The sequence below is a fragment of the Pseudopodoces humilis genome, chromosome 20 (assembly GCF_049639895.1).
Source record: "Pseudopodoces humilis isolate 2021_Gansu_Grassland_sample_001 chromosome 20, ASM4963989v1, whole genome shotgun sequence".
Classification (NCBI taxonomy): Eukaryota; Metazoa; Chordata; class Aves; order Passeriformes; family Paridae; genus Pseudopodoces; species Pseudopodoces humilis.
The window spans coordinates 12993360-12999359 of record NC_142219.1 but is presented as its reverse complement, the minus strand read 5'-3'; positions in this window follow the sequence as shown (position 1 = coordinate 12999359).

The following is a 6000-nucleotide window of genomic DNA, read 5'->3' as shown; positions in this document are numbered from 1 at the left end:
ACAGTGGGAGGTGTCCCTGCCATGGCAGGGGTGGCACTGGATAGGCTTTAATGTCCCTCCAGCCCAAACCATTCCATGGTTCCATGATATTTCAGCACTTACTGCAGTTTCCAGGATCATCATGATCCCTTCTGTCACCGCTGGTGCTGAATAGATCACACGGACACAGGTCGAGGTGTGGTGAAAGGAAGAGAAAGTTTATTTTTCCTCCCAGGATTTATAGGCTTCTGCCCACAGCCAGGGATTGGATGGTCAGGATAACACTTTCTCACTGCACTGGCCATGAGAGGTGCCCATCACAAGACGTGGAACAGAAAGAATGTACACATATCTATGTTTATAGTTACTGTCCTGGGAAAGTCCTTAGAAAACCATGTCAGCAAGCTCAGAAGCTGAGTTTTCAGGGTGACACCCTTCCTTGGCCAGGGAGCTGGGAAAGGTTTGTGTCCCCTGTCCTTCCTGAGGATCCTGATGGGAGCAGCACCTTTTGGAGACAGCACGCAGGAGTTTGGTAAAGCTGATCCATTTCCAAGGAAATGGCCTTTTCTTCCAGAATGGAGTCTGTGGCCCTGCAGGGGCTCAAGGAGACATTTGGAGCTGGGGACAACAACTCTCCCCAAACACCTCAACTCCAAATCCCAGTGGCTGAATCCCTCTTTAACCCCTTTATCCATCCATAAACTGCTCCTTGATTTATTCCCCAGCTCTCCCTATCACCACCACCTTTGCATATGTAAAAACCCACTTGGATTTTAGCAGGTTTAATGTTTTTTCCTGATTTCCCACCTAAAGTAGGGCAGTCATTTTATCCCTGAACTGGCTGCTGCTCTCTATGTAGGTTAATAAGGTTTGCCTTCATTATTTACACAGGGTTTTGTTTGTTTGTTTGCACTTCTCCAGGAAATTTAATATAAAATGCTACCAGGAGCAAAGAAAAAGAATAATTTTGTAAATTTGCAGGTTCTTAGGGGAAAAAGACAACAAAAGAACAACATGGAAATGATGTTCCCAACTAAAACATCAGAATTAAGTCTTCAGGGAGCCCTTGGTCACTTTGAGGAGCAAAAGGAAGGTTTGGCATTATTTCAAAATATCTTTTGACATTTGAGAGTGAGAAAATTTGACCACTTCAGCCGCTACATTTTTTTTAAATGTGAGTCACAGGATAAACCCCTCCTGGAACCTGAACTCTGCAAATGCATGTCATAAAGCTGAGGGATAAAAAGCAATATTTAACCCTACTAATCATCAGTGATATTCTGTTATTGTCAATACTCCACTATCAAACACAAAGAAGGGAGCTGAGGTTAAGTGTGAGGAATAAAGATACAGGATCTGGCTCTAAGGATGGTTCTCAGGTAGCAGGAGCTCCCAGGCTGACAAATAACCCAAGGAAGATTAAAAAATGTCTCAGGACCAAAGTAGGTCTGGCAATGAACCAACTCCTGCACCAGCAGCGGGGATGGAATCAGCAGAGATGGAGCAGAAGGTGGCAAACATGGAGTGAGTGGTGGCTGGGAGGTGATGGAAGGATGTCACCCTGTCCCACAGCAGCAGGGGAAGGTGCCACTTCTCCTGGAGGCCCAGGGCAGCTGCACCGGGAGATGCTGAGACCTCACTGAGGCAGCCTTGGCACTGCTGATGTTCACTTCCATTTTAATGAGATTATGTTAATGTGAATGGGGATACTCCAGGAGATGAACTTTTCCAGCAGCATTGGTGGAAGCTGGATGGGGTGGCCGGGGGGACAGGCATGGCATGGCCCTGGTTGCCAGGAAAATAATGGGAATGTTGGTACAAATCACCAGCAGCACAGGGATAAAATAATCAGCCCTGGATCGGCTTCCAGCTATGGCAGATCGTGCTGGGAGGGACTCCACAGCCTGAGGGAGCTGGGTAGGAAATCAGGATCAAATTCCTGTCCCTCCAGCATGGGGTAGATGATGGGAAGTGCAGGATGGTAGTGCTGGCCTCCTGCCAATGCCAGGATAGAGTCTTTGGCTTCCCATGGGCAGCCTCAGACTTCCTCTTCATCTGCTGCCCTCACATTATTAATATTCATTATCAAAATCATCCCCTTCCTGCTCAGGAAATTGAAAGCTCAAATAAAATTTATTAATGTGTCCATTTTCCTGCACGTATTTCAGAGCCCGATTTCCCAGAAGTTTCTCCAGAGCACATTCCCTGTCACAGAGCTTCCAGTGCTGAAGAAACAGCCAAGACAGGAAAAGCCTGGAATGGGGAGAGCCCCACTAGGATCATTCCACCTTTCCAGCTATTGTCACCTGCAGGTGGTCCCAGGAGGGATCGGGAATGGGGAAAATCTCCTGGAGAGGTGTGAGGGCTGGCTGCCAGGAGCACTGGACATGGAATCTCAGCAGGAGATGCTCCAGGGAGAGAGGAGGAGCCTGTGGGGATGGGCAGGGCAGCAGAGGTGGGAGATCCTGGGGTATCCCGGAGAGGATGAGGAAGAGCATTCCCAGCGGGTCAGGGGTGATCCTGGCCCTCTGCCCAGCCCTGCAGGCACCTCTGGGGTGCTGTGTCCAGCTCTGGATCCTCAGCACAGCAGGGACAGGAGCTCCTGGAGCTGAGGAAGGGCCTGGAGCATCTCTGGGAGAGGCTGAGGGAGCTGGGGCTGCTCAGCCTGGAGAGGAGCCCCAGCTGAGAGGGGACCTCAGCTCTGGGTGTCCCTGAGTGTCCCTGAGTGTCCCTGTGTCCCTGGCTGTCCGTGGCTGTCCCTGTGTGTCCCTGGGTGTCCCTGTCTGTCCCTGTGTGTCCCTGTGTGTCCCTGGGTGTCCCTGTGTGTCCCTGTGTGTCCCTGAGTGTCCCTGGCTGTCCCTGTGTGTCCCTGTGTGTCCCTGTGTGTCCCTGGGTGTCCCTGGGTGTCCCTGGGTGTCCCTGGGTGCAGGAGGGGCAGAGCAGGCCCAGGCTCTGCTCCAGGCCCAGCAATGGCAGCAGAGCCACGGGCAGGGGCTGAGCCCAGGCCCTGCCCTGCACAGGAGGCAGAACTTGTGCCCTGGGCAGTGGGCAGCCCTGAGCAGAGCCCAGAGAGGCTGTGGGGTCTCCTCCCTGGGGATATTGCAGAGCTGTGTGCACACAATGCTGTGTCCCGTGCTCTGGGATGGCCCTGCTGGAGCAGGGAGGTGGCACCAGTGACCCTCTGAGCTCCCTGCCGGGCTGGCCCACCCTGGGATTCCGGGATGTGGAGATGCAGCAGGGAATGTTCTCCTCGGGTGTGACAGTCAAACTGATCCCCAGGAGAGGAACTGCTAAAGCCAGACACAACATTCTGGCTCAGACATGTTGGGATCCCCAGTGCAAACCGAGCCCAAGGAGCAGAGGGCTGGAGTCCTTCCTCCAGGAACGGCACCTGCTGAGGGGCTGCTCCCAGAACTGCTCCCTTGGTCCCAGGGTGGGGGCATCTCCCACACTGACCTGAAAGAGCAGTGCTGAGTCTCAGCCCAGGGCCAGGAGCAATTGGGAAGCCTCAAGGCAGGGGTTTCAGTTCCCCCAGTGTGGCCACTGGGATTCCCAGACACAGAGATGAGTTTCCACCTCAAGCAATCCAGACTGGGATCTGATCGCACCCCCAAGCGTGGCACAGCCTGGGGACGCAGCTGGACAGGGAGCAAGGAGCTGCTCAGCGTGTCCTGCCTGCACTCCTGGGGACACTGCCCAGGGAAATCTTCCCATGGTCTAATCACTTCTTCAGAGCCAAAATATTCGAGTCTCCTAACTGGCCTCACAGCTCCAGGGAATTTATCCCACATCAGCTGAACCAGATCAACCATTGGCACGTGCACTTTGAGCCCACGACTCCCCTGAGCTCAGCCCTGGCTTTAGGAGCTTTGCCTAAGCTTTATCATTTTGCACCCCTCACCTGCTAAAGGCACAAATGTGGTTAACTCTGGGCTCAGAAAATGCATTTTGATCTCTTAATTTTGTAAATAGAGCATGGTCAGGTATGGGATGTGGGTTTTGTAGAACCATGGAATCACCAAGGCTGGAAAAGACCTTCCAGATCCAAGCCCAGCTTCCTGAAAAATGAGTGAGCTGAACCATTCTAGGAAAAACTCCTGTTTCTCTCAGACTTCCTGCTGGGCTTGGATGTGGAGCTCTGTGTGGGTTGGGAACAGAGCCATTATCATGTCCAGATGTTGCTGCTAAACTTCCCAACTGGACCCAGAATTCCCAAAGAATTTTTTGAGAAAGGAACGTGTGACCCTGCCAGGTGCTCACACCCGTGTGGGAGGGGACATGGGGTGGGCTGTTTGGGGACAGTGACAAAATATCAGTAGGACAACACAAATCTCAAGGCTTGCGGGAAGCTCCCAGGAGGTAAAGCAGCTTCCAGGGAACTTCTCCAGCTCCTTGAATGCCTCCCCTCTCAGCATAAAGCTGGAAATAATAGTTGCAGTCAAATCCAACACTGAGTTATTTGCCCAAATTCCAGGGAAAACACCAAGCTGGCTGTTCTATAAAAATCAGAAGTGGTGAAGCCACTGGCATTGAAAAGGTTATTTAATGTACAGCACTGAAATCACAGGTTCTGCAGAGCTCAGAGGCATTTCCTGGGCAATTTTCAGATTGCCCAGCACAGCACTGGCTGGGATTTGATTCTCCTTTCATTCCCAGCATTGCAATGAGAGATGGAATTTTCCATAAGAATGGGTTTGGGCAGAAGGGTCTAACAGACAAATGAGGGAGCATCAGAGAGAAATAACATCATAACATCCCTGGGGAGAGCGGGGAATCAGCACCCTGCTGGGAAAATGGCACAGGGATCAATTCCAACAGGGACATCAGTGGGACTGAAGGGGAATGAGCAGGACAGGATGGGCAGTGGGAGCCCTTTGGGGAGCAAGACCTGAGTGAGGAGAAACTCTTTAAAGCTGAACAATTATTGAGCTCCATCAGAGAATGAAAGGAAACCTCTTCTGGTAAACCACTGTCAGGCTGGGCAGAAATTAGTGCTGGGTGAAAGTCCCCCAGAGCAAGGATGGTGCCAAGGGGTCTGGGAATCCACAGAAAACAAAAACCAAACAGGGAAAAAACACCCATGGAAGCTTCTTTTCCCCATCTCTGCTTTTCCTTCACCTCTGAGGCAGTGTCTCATTGTCCCTGTGCTTTTCACCACTCCAAGCATGGCAGAGCCAGTTTGAGTACTCACATCTCTGACAGCCTTCAGTACCCTCCAGTTTCATCTTCAGCCAAGTCCAGGCCTGAGTCCTCAGCTCAGGGATGGTGGCTGTGCAAGAACTCCCTGCTGTCTGCTGGGGAGTTACCAACAGGGCAAGGGCTGAACAAAGCCAACGGGATTTTCTGACAAATAATTGGCCAATTCCAATTAGTAACCAAGAAAAAGGTGTGAAGTGGTACATTTCAGATAATCATGGAATGTTCTGAGCTGGAAGGGACCCACAGGATCATCCAGTCCCAGCCCTGCCCTGCCCAGACCCCCCAACATCCCACCCTGGGCATCCCTGGCAGCGCTGTCCAAACGCTCCTGGAGCTCTGGCAGCCTCGGGGCCGTGCCCATTCCCTGGGGAGCCTGGGCAGTGCCAGCACCTCTGGGGGAAGAACCTTGCCCTGCTCTGCAGCCTGAGCCTGCCCTGGCCCAGCTCCAGCCCTTCCCTGGCTGCTGGCCCTGTCCCAGGGAGCCAAAATCAGAGCTGGCCCTTGGGAGGATGTTGAAGACCCCAATGAGTCTCCTCTGTCTCCTGCAGCCTGAAAAAAACAAGTGACCTCACATTTTTAGATCTGAAATATGAGATTCCAAGGGTCACAGGATTACAGAATGATGGAATGGTTTGGATGAGAAAGGTCCTTAAATCCCATCCAGTGCCACCCCTGCCATGGCAGGGACACCTCCCACTGTCCCAGGCTGCTCCAAGCCCCAATGTCCAGCCTGGCCTTGGGCACTGCCAGGGATCCAGGGGCAGCCCCAGCTGCTCTGGGCACCCTGTGCCAGGGCCTGCCCACCCTGCCAGGGAACAATTC